Genomic DNA, 15,679 nt, shown 5'->3' with positions numbered 1-15,679 from the left:
ATTAAATTCTGCTACATGCAGCACCATTGATGGACTTAGGGAATATTACACTTAGTGAAATAAATTAGACAAAACCAAATACTGTATGATATCACCTGCATGTAGAGCCTAAAAATACTACAAATGGACATATATGCAAAACAGAAATGGACCCACAGATACAGAAATCAGACTAGTGGTTACAAAAGGGGAGGAGAAGGGGAAGGGGCCAATTAAGGGCATGAGATTGAGAGATACAAAATACTATGTATGAAATAGATAAGCAAGAACGATCTTTCTAACAGCATAGGAAATTATACTTGATATAATACCGTGATGAAATATAATTTGTAAAAATACTCAATCACTGTGCTGAACATCTGAAATTAATATAATAACAGAAGTAAATTAAACTCCAATCAAAAAAGAAGAGCAAATTACATGCAATGTAAAAGAAAAATTAAAAACTGGATGAAACGACTGAAACAGAAAATGAACAAAATACCAAGACAATCAATAAAGTTTGATTGTCTGAAAAGATTAATCAAGTTGAATAGTCAGGAAAAACAGAGGAAATACAATTTAACATCAGGAATAAAAACACTAAAATGATAATAAGGACATATTGTGAACAATTTTAAAATGCAGATAAATATGATATAGCATCAGCAAATCATGACTTTCAAAAACATGTTAAATTTTAAAAGCCAGGAATGGAAGACTGATTCCCAAATAATTCCATTTATATGGATTCCAAGAACAGGTAAAAGTCATTAAATAGTGACAGATACAGAAATCATGGTGGGGGAAGGGAGAAATGATTGAAAAGGTGCAGGAGAGAAATTTCTGGTGCGCTGCAAATGGTCTATAATATGATTTTCTTTGGTATTTACAGAAGTTTATACAATTGTTAAAACCAAGCATTTGTGATCTGTATATTTTATACTATGTGAACCATACCTCAATTTAGAAAAATCTTTACAAAATTCAACTTCCTTACTTGCATCCTGTGTTTAGAAGAGGTTGAACCCTATCAGTGCCTTACTTTTGACATCTTCATGATCTGATATTCTTCCTTTGCTTATTAGCTTTCTCCTCATCCACTAGCCTTATTTACATATCTTTCCAGACATGTTCTTTCCTCTCTATATGCCTTTCCCAGAGCTATCTGTGCTTTCTGGAATACTGTCCTCCTTGACCTATTCATTCTTCTGATTCCTCAAAGCTCAGTTCTAATCCCCTTTAAGTCTTGCCCATCTATTCCTGCCATGATTATTATTATGAAAATGACTAATAGTAACTATCATTTATGGAGCATTTTACATGCTGTACCCTGTGCTGTTTACATGCATAGTCATTTCGCATAGCAACCACATGTGGTAGGTAACATTATCCCTCTTTGTACTGTAAACCAAGGCTCAGAAACACTTTTCAAAGCATTGCACAACTAGAAAGAAGTAAAGCCAAGATTTTCAAACTCAGAAGACTGTGGTCTTGAGCCCACTGTATCACATTTAGTCTTATGCCTTCTCGTGGTCAGTATGAGTAAGCACTTTAATACAGTGGTTTTTGTCATCACCGTCTCTTAAGAACAGAAACCAAGGCTGTCCTTTCTCTTACGCCTCCTAAAATACTTAACATATTTGTAGTCACATAGACAACAAGGGAAATGGTTGCTGATTGATTGAAAATAAAGTTGTCTCCAAGTTTCCATGGCTAGATCTTTGCCTAAGTAAATAAACACCCATAACAGTTATGGCTAAAATAATGGGAGTTGTGTCGACATATGACTAAATTATGGCCAATATTATCACTTGGCTGACATACACTACATAGGTTATACGTGTTAATGATTAAAGCTAACCTCTTAACCATTAACATGAATACAGGAACATAGTTATTATCTGTACAAATATTTGGTATTCATTAGCACCATAATGAAAGCAAGGCTAAGTCATTTAGGTAAAGAGCTTTTAACACAAATTAAAGCTGAGAGTATTTTATTCCACTTCCCTGTATTTTGAAAAAACAACAGTGAACATGTGGTTTGTAATTTGAGTTAAATTAGTTAAATTAGTTGAGAGGAAGTTCTCTGTCATCCTTTGTTTCTTTAGGTAAAAGATAAATATTTTCTTTCTGAATATCTCAGGGTGTTCTTATTTTATTATCAGTGAATAATCATGATGCAAGCTTTCTCCACCCCTGATCTCTGATCTTCTCAATATCACAGGGAACTACATTTATTTGTCTTTCTCTTGCCCTCTGTGGAGAAGGAAATAAATGGCAACCCACTCCAGTATTCTTGCCTCCTGTGGACAGAGAAGCCTGGTGGGCTGCTGTCCATAGGGTCACACAGAGTCAGACACGACTGAAGCGACTTAGCATGCATGCAGGCATTGGAGAAGGAAATGGCAACCCACTCCCGTGTTCTTGCCTGGAGAATCCCAGGGACAGAGGAGCCTGGTGGGCTGCTGTCCATAGGGTCGCACAGAGTCGGACACGACTGAAGCAATTTAGCAGCAGCAGCAGCAGCTTGCCCTCTAACTGCCAAGTAGGCATAGCCTTTGAGAAGTATAACAAAAGACTGGACGGCAAGTACAAAATAAAATCCAGGCTATTTCTGTCTTTCATCTCTCTCTACTCCTGGTGACATCTTTGGCAGGGGTCACACAGCCTGCTGACTCCAACTTTCATTACACAGCCTCCCACCTGTCCCCATGAGTCTAACTTCCATAGGAAGACCTAGCTTTTGGATTCTGGTCATACCATCCCTTTTTATCTTGTCCTTCCAGCTTTGGGGTGGTAGAGGCTGTCTTGCTGCTCTGAACTCTCGATTGCTTCACCTTCTGCTTTTTGGTGTCTCAGCTCACCTCTCTATTAAAAATATATATAGATAACCAGGTTCCAGTAATTGTTCCCTGGATTTAATTAATCCCCCCTTTTTGAAAGACCTGGAGAGGTATGTTTTCTTATTTGGACCTTGACTGCTATATGTAGTAACCAATCTCTTCTAAACCAATTAGTTAATATGTTGTAGTAATATACTTCCAAAACATTTCAAAAGCAATATAAATAAAACTTCTCAGAAAAGAAGTAAATGATTTATGAAAATGCTTTTATTTTCTGTTTTGCTCATTAAAGCCTTGATGACAGCAATTAGTATCGCTATGGAAGTCTCATTGTCCCTACTCTTGTTGATAATATAAAACTAAAACTCACATGGATGAGCATGATAACATTGATTTCTCTGTTTGGGTCTGTGTTTCCTTCCTATTTGAATTTTTGGGTATATTTCAATTTTTGGTTGAATGTGTCAGGAACCGGTATGTTTAACATAAAATATTACCAGTTAATTGGTAACCAGTAATAACTGGTAACCAGTAGAAGCCTTTCATTAAATAAAATGAAATAGACTAGAGATGGCAATCAAAATCGTGCTCTAAAAGAGAAGTAGCCACACTTTTGAACAATGAGTTAGCCTAAGGCAACACCTCTCTTCCTATGGATTTATTAATAAATTAGCAAGTTCTGTTAGCTTATCTAATTTTTTTTACATCACAAAAATATATTAACAAAATAACATCTCATTGCTGTCAAGATAAATTAGAGCACATTTTGTTAAACCAATTGAAACGCAGGACTCATCAGGTCTACCATAAGACAAGCCCTTGACAAAGACATCTGGAGCTTCACTGAGTGATGCTGTTGACTGCATATATGTGACATATACGCAGTCATATATATGTGACACCTAGATCTATGACTATTCTGAGAAACCCGGACTTGAAGCTTCTTGTATCAGCAATAGTAAACTAAGAAGTGTCCTTTGTTTCTACTACTCTGGTATGACCAGCACCTCCTTTGATAACCTGCCTCTTGCGCAGCAGTGCTGTTAACCCAACAGGAAATTAAATGTCTTCGAATGTGTCAGTGGAAAAGAAGCCTGAACCACTGCTGCTATTCTTTACTTGAATAACTCCATCAATCGCCTCTCTGGATAGGAACAACAACAACAAATATGCTAACACAGATATAAGTGATGATCTGGAAAGAGGATTTAATGTCACTTAGGTAATGGGTGATCCTGGGAAACATATCACCCTTTGGATCTCAGCTAACTCATCTATAAAGCAAAACATCTATAGCAGCTGACCGCCAATCCTTTTTACCTCTAATATTCCTTTTTCTGGAATCTCCTTTCACCTTTGTTTGACTAACTAGACACGTACAAAGGAAAATGGGAAACAGGACTTTCAAAGAGCTGTGATATGGAAAAATAAAATTATGCACATTATCAATATAAGGAAATCAGAACTAATAATAGTGGAAATCCTACAGGAAAAAAAAAAAGTTAAACCATGTACACCCACAAACAGACATACACACACAATTAGGAAGTAAGACAGATTAGGGTGAAAGTTAAAGTTGGGTACCTCAAATAGAACAGGAGCAAAGAGGCACGCACCAAAGAGAGAACGATGCAGCAAGAAGCTAACTAGGCAAATTATTTTCTTGTGCTCTCCCTTAAATACAAAGAGTAGTAAAGCTACCCACTTCATATTCACATTCAGTCTTCTGAGACAATTACAAACAAATGCCCACAAGATAATGATCTTTTAAAACAAAACAGTGGCCCAAACACATGGCAAAACTCCTTCGTCTATTTAAAAAGCACATGTCCTCAGCTAGGGAGGATTTCTTTTCTTTTCAGCCCAGCAGAAAGGAATTGCTTGAGCATCTGACAATCAATCTCTGAAATATTTCCAATCTCTCCTTCTTTCATTTTTCATTGTATCTCATTCCCATGTAACTGAAAGTTAACCAGGAGGAAAATCCAATCTCTTATGTAGTTTCATTTAAAAACAGAAAACAGTTTATCAAGTTGAGTAGGTTCCTTTGAGCATTTTTACTCTACGAACAATTTATTCCTGAAGAATAACTGAGAAGTAGCTTGGGTGGAAGAATGTTACACAATAAAGACATACCTCTATATTTGGAGAGGAATTCACTTTGCAGTAGTGAAGAAAAATCTAGTTGCTCCGTCCTGTGGTCAATGCACACACTACAAGGAGTGTTATGGAAAAACCAAACAGCTTACAAATTTTCCAACAGCAGCTGACTGTTTAACCAGGAATGTCTTTTTTTTTTCTTGTATTTCTTTATAGTTTTTTTTTTAAACAAATAGTGTCTTGGTTTTACATCACTGTCATCAAATCTTAATTTAATAAGCAATGTCCTTAATTTAATAAGCATGTTCTTCATTTTTAATGTCATATCACACTGAAAGGATATGATACACTCGGTTAATTATTATTCTATTTCTTAGTGACAGTAAGTAGTTTTAGATTTTTTCTTTTTTATTCTTTTTTATTTTATTATTTTTAATATAAATTTATTTATTTTAATTGGAGGCTAATTACTTTACAATATTGTATTGGTTTTGCCATACATTGACATGAATCCACCACGGGTGTACACGTGTTCCCCATCCTGAACCTCCTTCCCACCTCCCTCCCCATCCCATCCCTCTGGGTCATCCCAGTGCACCAGCCCCAAGCATCCTGTATCCTGTATCGAACCTGGACTGGTGATTCATTTCCCATATGATAATATACATGTTTCAATGCCATTCTCCCAAATCATCCCACCCTCGCCCTCTCCCACAGAGTCCAAAAGACTGTTCTATTCATCTGTGTCTCTTTTGCTGTCTCGTATACAGGGTTATCCTTATCATCTTTCTAAATTCCATATATATGTGTTAGTATACTGTATTGGTGTTTTTCTTTCTGACTTTACTCTGTATAATTGGCTCCAGTTTCATCCACCTTATTAGAACTGACTCAAATGTATTCTTTGTAATGGCTGAGTAATACTCCATTGTGTATATGTACCACTTTCTTATCCATTCATCTGCTGATGGACCTCTAGGTTGCTTCCATGTCCTGGCTATTATAAACAGTGCTGCAATGAACATTGGGGTGCATGTGTCTCTCTCAATTCTGGTTTCCTCAGTGTGTATGCCCAGCAGTGGGATTGCTGGGTCATAAGGCAGTTCTATTTCCAGTTTTTTAAGGAATCTCCACACTGTTCTCCATAGTGGCTGTACTAGTTTGCATTCCCACCAACAGCGTAAGAGGGTTCCCTTTTCTCCACACCCTCTCCCACATTTATTGCTTATAGACTTTTGGATCGCAGCCATTCTGACTGGTGTGAAATGGTACCTCATTGTGGTCTTTTTTTTTTCTCAATCATGTAGAGTTTATTTATTTATTATTTTTTACTTTACAATACTGTATTGGTTTTGCCGTACATTGATTGAATCCGCCATGGGTGTACATGAGTTCCCAATCCTGAACCCCCCTCCCACCACCCTCCCCATTCCTCAGAACTGGTTGCCACAGAGTTTTGGGGTTTTATCTTCTTATGATAGGATGATGCATAATTACCAGTTCTTTCGTACAAAGAGAACATAAGATTTTTTAAATAATGTGGAGTTCCAATTCCAGTGGTGAAATGTGCTTCTCACAGCGTGTGACCATAAAGACCATGGTCCTCTGTCCCTGGGATTTCCTAGGCAAGAATACTGCAGTAGGTTGCTATTTCCTCCTCTAAGGGATCTTCCCAACCCAGGGATCAAACTCACGTCTCCTATGTCTCCTGTACTGCCAGGTGGATTCTGTACCACTAGAACCCAACAACTGGGAAGCCTCAAAGACTATAGGGACGTTATATTAATAATTTGTTATTCCCTCTTAAACAACCCCCATCTCTTAACTAACCTGTCAACCCTAAATAGAGTAGAGGAAGTATTTAATCCTTTAGAATCTGTTCCAGAAATTTTGGAGTAGTAGATAATCATATACATTAGGGACTGCCAATCCTAGACCCTAAAATATATATACATGATATAGAAAAAAAGCAATAATAATAGTAATGGCTGCCATAATATCTAATACTTATTTGAGGACTTTATATCCATTATCTAATTTAATTTTCATGATTTTCTAAAGCAGGTATTGTTATGGTACACATTTCATAAATAAGGAAGGCAAGCCTTGGAGAAGTTGTGTTATTGTTGCTTAGTTGCTCAGTCGTCTCTGACTCTGCAACTCCATGGACTGTAGCCTGGCAGGCTCCACTGTCCATGAGATTTCCCAGGCAAGAATACTGGAGTGGGTTGCCATTTCTTCCTCCGGGGGATCTTCCAGACCCAGGGATCAAACCTGCACCTCCTGAACTGTAGGTGGATTCTTTACCCCTGAGCCACTCGGTAGCCTGGAGAAGTTATATCAAACAGTTAACAGGCATGGTTCATTCCTTTCAGGTCTTATCCACTGTAATACTACATATTTATCAATTATATTATATTGAAGTTTTTTAATGTTTAATGTTGTCTCTCAGAAGAAAAGTTTGTGAGACTCTAGAACAAATTTGATTATTTTTAGAATGGCTTCCTAAAGATTCTGTAGGTGTTTAGACAAAACAATGCAGTATTTCCATTTATATTTTTTTCAGTATATGCAATAAGTATTTAGATTTTGTTTTAAAAGAGTTTTCAAGTTGTGTCTGGTGTGTATGCATAGAGATATTCATCACTTATATAATGAATATATTCATGACTTAGCCACAACCTGGTTTATAATTCAACTGAGGGATACCAACTACCACAGTCATTGCTTTTTAAACAGCTTTATTAATAAATAATTCACATATTACAAAATTCACTTACTTAAAGTGAACAATGCAACATTTTCAGTATATTCACAGGCTTATGCAATGATCATCTCAATCTATTTTAAAATAGATTAAAAATAAAAGATTTTGACCTCCCTAAAAATAAAAAACCCCATGCCCATTAACAATAAATATCCATTCCTCTCTAAAGCCCCAACTCCACATGCCTCAACAAACCACTAATTTATTTTATATATCTATAAATATTCCTATCCTAGACATTTCATGTAAATGTTAAGTATATAAGCCATCACCTTTTGTGACTTTTTTTCACTGAGAACATTCAGTTCAGTTGCTCAGTCGTGTCTGACCCTTTGCAACCCCACGGACTGCAGCATGCCAGGCTTCCCTGTCCTTCACCAACTCCCAGAGCTTGCTCAAACTCATATCCATCCAGTCGGTGATGCCATTCAACCATCTCATCCTCTGTCATCCCCTTCTCCTCCTATCTTCAATCTTTCCCAACATCAGGGTCTTTCCCAAGGGGTCAGTTCTTCGTATCAGGTGGCCTAAGTACTGCAGTTTCAGCTTGAGCATCAGTCCTTCCAATGAATATTCAGGACTGATTTCCTTTAGGATTGGTTGTTTGATCTCCTTGCAATCCAAGGGACTCTCAAGAGTCTTCAACACCACAGTTCAAAAGCATCAATTCTTTGGTGCTCAGCTTTCTTTATAGTCCAACTGTTCCATCCATATATGACTACTGGAAAAACCATAGCTTTGACTAGATAGACCTTTGTCAGCAAAGTAATGTCTCTGTTATTTAATATGCTGTCTAGGTTGGTCATAGCTTTTCTTCCAAGAGGCAAGCATCTTCTAATTTAATGGCTGCATATTAATATATACTGAGAATATTATACTGAGAATATACAGAGAACTTTAAAGATTTATCTATGTTGTAATGTATATCAGTTCTTAATTTCTTTTTATTGCAGAACATGTCATCAAATAGCTTTACATTATACTTATCCATTCATCACTTGATGAGTATTTGGGTTGTTTCTGCTTTTTGACTATTAAGAATTATGCTTCTATAAACATCATGTACAAATAAGACATAGGCTTTTATTTCTCTGAGGTATATGTCTAGGAGCAGAATTGCTGGACTATATGGTATTTCTCTTTTCCACTTTGTGAGGGACTGTTGATTTCCACAGCAACTGTACCATTTTACATATTCACCAGAAATACAGGAGAGTTTCAAACTCTTTACATTCTTGCCAACAGTTGATGTTATCTGTCTTTTTGATTGCAGCTATCCTAGTGGGTGTGAAGTAGTATCACAATATGGTTTTAATTTGCAATCCCCTAATAACTACTGATGTTGAAAAATGTTTCATATGCTTAGTAGCCTATTTATGTTTTTTTTTTTTTTTGGAGAAAAGTCTATTCAAATCCTTTGCCTATTAATTAAATTGCTGTTTTTTTAATTGAGGTAAAATTTATGTAACAAAATCAACCACTTAAAATTGTATAATTCAGGAGCATTTAGTATATTCACAAATAAAGCACAACCATTATTTCTATCTAATTCCAAGAAAAATTAGGTGCTCAACATAAATCAGATTATTTGTGTAGTTCAAGGCCCTAAGTATGCATAACACTCTTACCAGTCAGCATTCCATGAGCTCAATTCCCAAGAGCTGACCAAAGCCCAACAGTGCAAATAGGCCCATTTTAGAAATATGCAAGGTTTGAGCAACTCAAGCATACTAGATTAACCATTTTCCACATAACTGGTACCCAGAATATATAAATAACTCTTAAAACTCAAAAATAAGACAAATTAACCAATAGAGAACAATCAAAAGTTTTAGACATTCACCAAAAAAGGTATACAGATGACCAATATGCATCTAGAAAATACTCTCAGTATTTTTACTCAGCATGGGAATATAAATAAAGTCACAGTGAGATACCACTACGAAATGACTGAAATAGGATAAAACTTAAAAGTTTAACAATGTCAGGTATAGGCTTGAAAGTAGTACAACTTAATGTCTCATATATTGTTGGTGGGATTATAAAATGGTACAGCCTGGCTCAGAGGTTAAAGCGTTTGCCTGCAAGGTGGGAGACCCGGGTTCAATCCCTGAGTCGGGAAGATACCCTGGAGAAGGAAACGGCTACTCACTCCAGTATTCTTGCCTGGAGAATCCCATGGACAGAGGAGCCTGGTAGGCTACAGTCCACGGGGTCACTAAAGAGTCGGACACGACTGAGTGACTTCACTTTCACTTTCACAGCCACTTTGGAAAACAGTTAAACATACACTTAACATAACATTCAGTAATCTTTCCTTTGGTGTTTACCCAAGAAAATTGAAAATATATGACAACTCAAAGACTTATACTCAATTGTTCATAACAACTTGATCCATAACAGCCCCAAATTGAAACAATTAAAATGTCCAGCAGCAGGTGAATGGACTAATGAATTGTGGCATATTCTTATAGTGTAATATTACTTAGAAATTAAAAAGCATGAACTTTAGATTTCACACAATACTGATACACACAACAACATATACGAATCTCAAAAGCCTCATCCTAAGCAGAAGGAAAGGCCAGCTGTGACTGGCAATTTATAAAGTTCTGCAATAGGGAGCCTAGTCTGTAATGTTAAAGATAAGGTTAGTGGTTGCCAAGAGCTGGAGATGGAGAAGCAATAGGAGGGTAACAGGCAAGAAGGCCAGGTGTCTCCAAATGGAGGAAATAGGCTGCAAGTGTCTCTTAAAATTCTGTATTGCTTTGAGTGCTGAAGAATTGATGCTTTTGAACTGTGGTGTTGGAGAAGATTCTTGAGAGTCCCTTGGATTGCAAGGAGATCCAACCAGTCCATTCTAAAGGAGATCAGTCCTGGATGTTCATTGGAAGGACTGATGCTAAAGCTGAAACTCCAGTACTTTGGCCACCTCATGCGAAGAGTTGAGTCACTGGAAAAGACTCTGATGCTGGGAGGGATTGGGGACAGGAGGAGAAGGGGATGACAGAGGATGAGATGGCTGGATGGCATCACCAACTCGATGGCATCACGCCGTTCACCGTAAGCTATTGGCAAAGACCACTGAAGAATCTGGGGTAGTAAAGAAAATGTTCTATCTTGATTAGGGTTATCAGAACTCATCAAATAGAACCTTCAAAATGGTTGTATTTTTTTATTCTGCCTCACTGGTTTAAGCTTTAGCTGTATTTATGCAAATGGTTGTGTTTTATTATATGCAAATATACATATTGTATATATGTATACATATACAAATGCCTCACAAAAGGAGATTTGTAAAAAAAAAAAAAAGCCAGAGCCACTGAATTAATACTTAAATGTGTTTTACCACTTGTCTTCCAGTTATGTGAATAAATAAATCTCCTTACTTTTAATCTAATTTGAATTGATTTTCTGTTACTTGCTTCCAAAAACATCTTTACTGGTATATCTCAGCCATCATAAATAATACAGAGAACATATTCAGATAATTAAGTCAATTATTTTATATATAAAACTCATGCATACCATTTAGATTATAAAAATAGTTTGTGCTCTTTATCCTTATATCTTTCTTTTTCTGTGTGTTTTCCTTAAAAAGAGCTCAGTGGACAAGGCTGCCATTTTGCTGTTTAATTTGAGTTGGCTGCGTGTTCGTGTGCTAAGTCACTTCAGTCGTGTCTGACTCTTTGCATTCCTACGGGCTGTAGCCTGCCAGGCTCCTCTGTCCATGGGATTCTCCAGGCAAGAATACTGGAGTGGGTTGCCATGCCCTCCTCCAGGGGATCTTCCCGACCCAGGGACTGAAACCACATTGCTTATGTCATCTGCATTTGCAAGCACCACCTAGGAAGCCCACCTGCTTACATTTCTACAATGCATTAAATCATTTCCAAATTAATTTTATAAACTGGTGCTGAGGTAACCCAATTTTTAGTTATTTCACAGGATCATTTTTTGTCCTAGAATCAAAGTTCCATTTTGTTCTCTTCCTCCCTGCCATTTTATTAATGAATAGGCTAAGCAGATGGTCTTCCCAGTGGTCACGTATAGTCATGGGAGATGGACTTTACTGTCTTTCTAAGGCACAGCGCCAAAGAATTGATGCCTTCAAACTGTGGTGCTGGAGAAGATTCCTTAAAGTCTCTTGGAACGCAAGATCAAACCAGTCAATCTTAAGGGAAATCAACCTTGAATATTTGTTGGAAGGACTGACGCTGAAGCTCCAGTATTTTGGTCATCTGATGTGAACAGCTGACTCATTGGAAAAGTCCCTGATGTTGGGAAAGACTGAGGGTGGAAGAAGAAGGCATCAGAGGATGAGATGGCTGGATAGCATTACTGATGCAATAGACATGAACTTGGGCAAACTTCAGGAGACGGTAAGGGACAAGGAAGCCTGGCGTGCTGAAGTCCACGGGGTTGCAAAGAGTCAGACACGACTGGGTGACTGAACAACAAGCAGATACTCATTCTTGGCCAAACTAAGTTGCTTTAAATTCTTATAAGAGGCAGTAAAACTTGTATCAATACAGTTGGTTTGTGCTATAGATTGAATATGTCCTTCCAAAATTCACATGCTGAAATTCAATGCTCAAGGTGACGACAGTATTAGGAGGCAGCCCTTGAGATGACTAATCATAAGGTCAAAGCCCTCAAGAACAAGATTGTGCTCTTATTAAAAAGGTCTGATACAACGCCTTAGCCCTTCTACCACAAGAGTACACAGTTAAAAGCAATCTGCAACCTGAAAAACAGCCTTCACCAGAATGTGAGAATGCCAGCACCCTGATCTTAGACTTCCAGCCTCTAGAACTGTGAGAATAAATTTCCTATGTTTATAAGCCACCCAGTATGTTGTTAGAACAGCCCAAACAGACTAAAATAGTTGGGATGTTCCCATATCAATTTTTTTTGCAATATTTTTATAATAGAGCTCTCTACAAAAAGTCCATCTACATTAAATGAATGAATTTATTTTTGCTCTGTAATGTCTTTTTCCCTTCAAAAGGTTAAAAAAGAAAATTTTCTAAAGGTTCACCAGAAACATATCCTGAAATAGGAGAATCTTAATACATAAGCACCACAGAGAAACAATAGAAGATAGAGCTAAAATAAACCTTGGGGTTCTGAATTAGGCAGACCTGGATTGCAAAGAATTTTCCACTTAGTAACAGTATCACCATGGAGATATTTAACTTCTCTAAGTTTTACTTTCCTAGTCTATTAAATAGACAAATTGAGGTGGCTGTAAGAACAAAATTAAATTATAAATAAGAAAATTAAAATGTACGTAGAAAAGTGAATGAAGGAACACATGTTAGTGTTCAATAATGGTTGCCTGCCATTCTTAAAAATTACTATAGCTCCCTGACATCAGGCTTTTTGGGATCTGACTGCAAAGGCCAGGGCAACAAAAGCAAAAATAAACAAATGGGACTACATCAAACTAAAATGATTCTGCACAGTGAAGGAAATCATCAACAAAACCAAAGGTAAACTTCTGAATAGCTGGAGATATCTGCAAAGCATATATATCATAAGGGATTAATAACCAAGCTATATGAAGAACTCACACAACTCAATAACAAAAAAACCCCAAACAATCCTACTAAAAAAAATGATTGGAGGACCTGAATAAACGTTTCTCCAAACAAGATCGACAGATGGCCAACACGCACACAAGAAGATGGTCAATATCACTAATCATCAGGGAAACGCAAATCAAAACCACAATGAGATATTATCTCAAACTTATCAGAATGCCTATTATCAGAAGGACAAGAAATTTCCAATGTTGGTGAAGATACAGATAAAAGAGAATTTACTGTTGATGGAAACGTAAATTTGGGCAATCACTAAGGGAAATAGAATGGAGGTTCCTCTGAAAATTCAAAATACAGCTACAAAATGATCTAGCAATTCCACTACTAGGTATCTACCCAGAGAAAATGAAAACACGAATTTGAAAATAAATATATGCACCCCAATGTTCACTGTAGCATTATTTACAATAGCCAAGACATGCAGACATCAATGTCCACTGATGGAGAGATAAAAAGGAGGAGGTATTGATATATACACATACAATAGGATATATACTACTTAACTATAAAAAGAAGGAAATTCTGCCATCTGCAACAACATAGATGGACCCTGAGGATATTATGCTAAGTGAAAAAAGCCAGAGAAAGACAAATTCTGCATGATTTCATCTATATGTGGAATCAAGCAAACAAAACGAAGCTCAGATTCACAGAGAACAGATTGGTGGCTCCCAGAGGAGAAGGATACTGTGGGGAAGGTGAAATGAGTGAAGTGGGTCAAAACATACAAACTTCCAGTTATAAAATAGGTGAGTCACAGGGATATCATGCACAGTATGGGAGAATACAATCAATAATATTCTATTACCACTGTATGGCGGCAGATGGTAACTACACTTATTGTGGAGGCCATTTTCCAATATATACAAACGTTCAATCATTATGTTTTATGCATAAAACTAATATATTTTATGTCAATAATACTTTAATTTTTAAAACTATTGTTATCTGTATTTCTTTTTAGCAGACCCTAATAATATTGTTTTGTTTTCCTTATTTGCTCAACTTCAGAGTACAAATATAAATTAAGATTTCAGAAATAGTCTTGTGCAGTTCACAGCCTCTTGGAGGACCAAGACACGCTAACAGATGGGTACGATACAGTGAGACTGTCTCTATGACGGTTTTTCAAGAGCAGAAGATATTATAGATTAGTTTCACCTCAGAGTTAAGCGAAGGCAAAGGATAATGGCTGCTGAAAAGATGAAGGGAAAATCTTCACTAACATTATGACGTTTAAGCTTTCTCACAAACTACCTGTACGTTCGCGTCCCCCATTTTCCATCATGATTATTTTAGACTTTATCCAGCGCTCCTCACATCTATAATGCCTCCTTTTCTCCCCACTTTCTCAACAGACGACAATCCTTCATAGTTTTTGGAGAAAAGAGAAGCCATCAGGCTGGGACTCCATTAATTTCATTTTCCCTAATATGTAAATTGTTACCTGCGCAATTGGCAACCTATCAGTATCCCGTCATTCCTTTCACACGAAAGGAATTCCTTTCACACGAAAGGAATGTAACCTCCATGTGTCCTTTGGATCTCATCTCCTCCATCATCTCCTCAAGAAACTGATTATCTATTCTTCTTTCTCTCTTGTAGATTTAAGTTCTTTTTTTGTTTGCTGGTTTTTAATTTATCTATAATTGGAAGATAATTGCTTTACAATACTGTGCTGGTTTCTGTCATACATCAGCATGAATCAGCCATAGGTATAGGTATGTCCCCTCTAGCACATTCAGTTCAGTTCAGTTCAGTTGCTCAGTTATGTCTGACTCTTTGTGACAGCATGGACTGCAGCACACCAGGCTTCCCTGTCCATCACCAACTCATCACATGAGTTTACTCAAACTCATGTCCATTGAGTCGGTGATGCCAGCCAACCATCTCATCCTCTGACATCCCCTTCTCTTCCTGCTTTCAATCTTTCCCAGCATCGGGGTCTTTTCAAATGAGTCAGTTCTTCACATCAGATGGCCAGAGAATTGGAGTTTCAGCTTCAGCATCAGTCCTTCCAATGAATACTGCTGCTGCTAAGTCGCTTCAGTCGTGTCCAACTCTGTGAGACCCCATAGACGGCAGCCCACCAGGCTCCCCCGTCCCTGGGACTCTCCAGGCAAGAACACTGGAGTGGGTTGCCATTTGCTTCTCCAAAGCGTGAAAGTGAAAAGTGAAAAGTGAAATTGAAGTCGCTCAGTCGTGCCCGACTCTCAGCGACCCTATGGACTGCAGCCTACCAGGTTCCTCCGTCCATGGGATTTTCCAGGCAAGAGTACTGGAGTGGGGTGCCATTGCCTTCTCCGGAATATTCAGGACTAATTTCCTTTAGGATAAACGGGTTGGATCTCTTTGTTGTCCAAGGGACTCACAAGAGT

General features: G+C 37.5%; 1 protein-coding gene across 3 annotated transcripts in view; it reads right to left on the bottom strand.

Annotated features, from left to right (window-relative positions):
- GNGT1 (G protein subunit gamma transducin 1) overlaps nucleotides 1-15,679 on the bottom strand; it is a 369,003-nt gene that overhangs the window by 260,839 nt on the left and 92,485 nt on the right. The window contains exon 1 of one of the 3 annotated variants that reach the window (XM_069587424.1): nucleotides 4,965-5,045. The exons of 1 other annotated variant lie outside the window; for it this stretch is intronic. The gene's annotated coding sequence lies outside the window, so the exon portion shown is untranslated. Of the gene's footprint in view, nucleotides 1-4,964; nucleotides 5,046-15,679 lie in introns of those variants that run through there. One more of the 3 variants, XM_069587422.1, reaches the window with a different exon arrangement.

This window comes from Ovis canadensis, chromosome 4, assembly GCF_042477335.2.
Source record: "Ovis canadensis isolate MfBH-ARS-UI-01 breed Bighorn chromosome 4, ARS-UI_OviCan_v2, whole genome shotgun sequence".
NCBI lineage: Eukaryota > Metazoa > Chordata > Mammalia > Artiodactyla > Bovidae > Ovis > Ovis canadensis.
The sequence above is the reverse complement of the archived record's forward strand: the minus strand, read 5'-3'. Positions and strand labels throughout refer to the sequence as shown.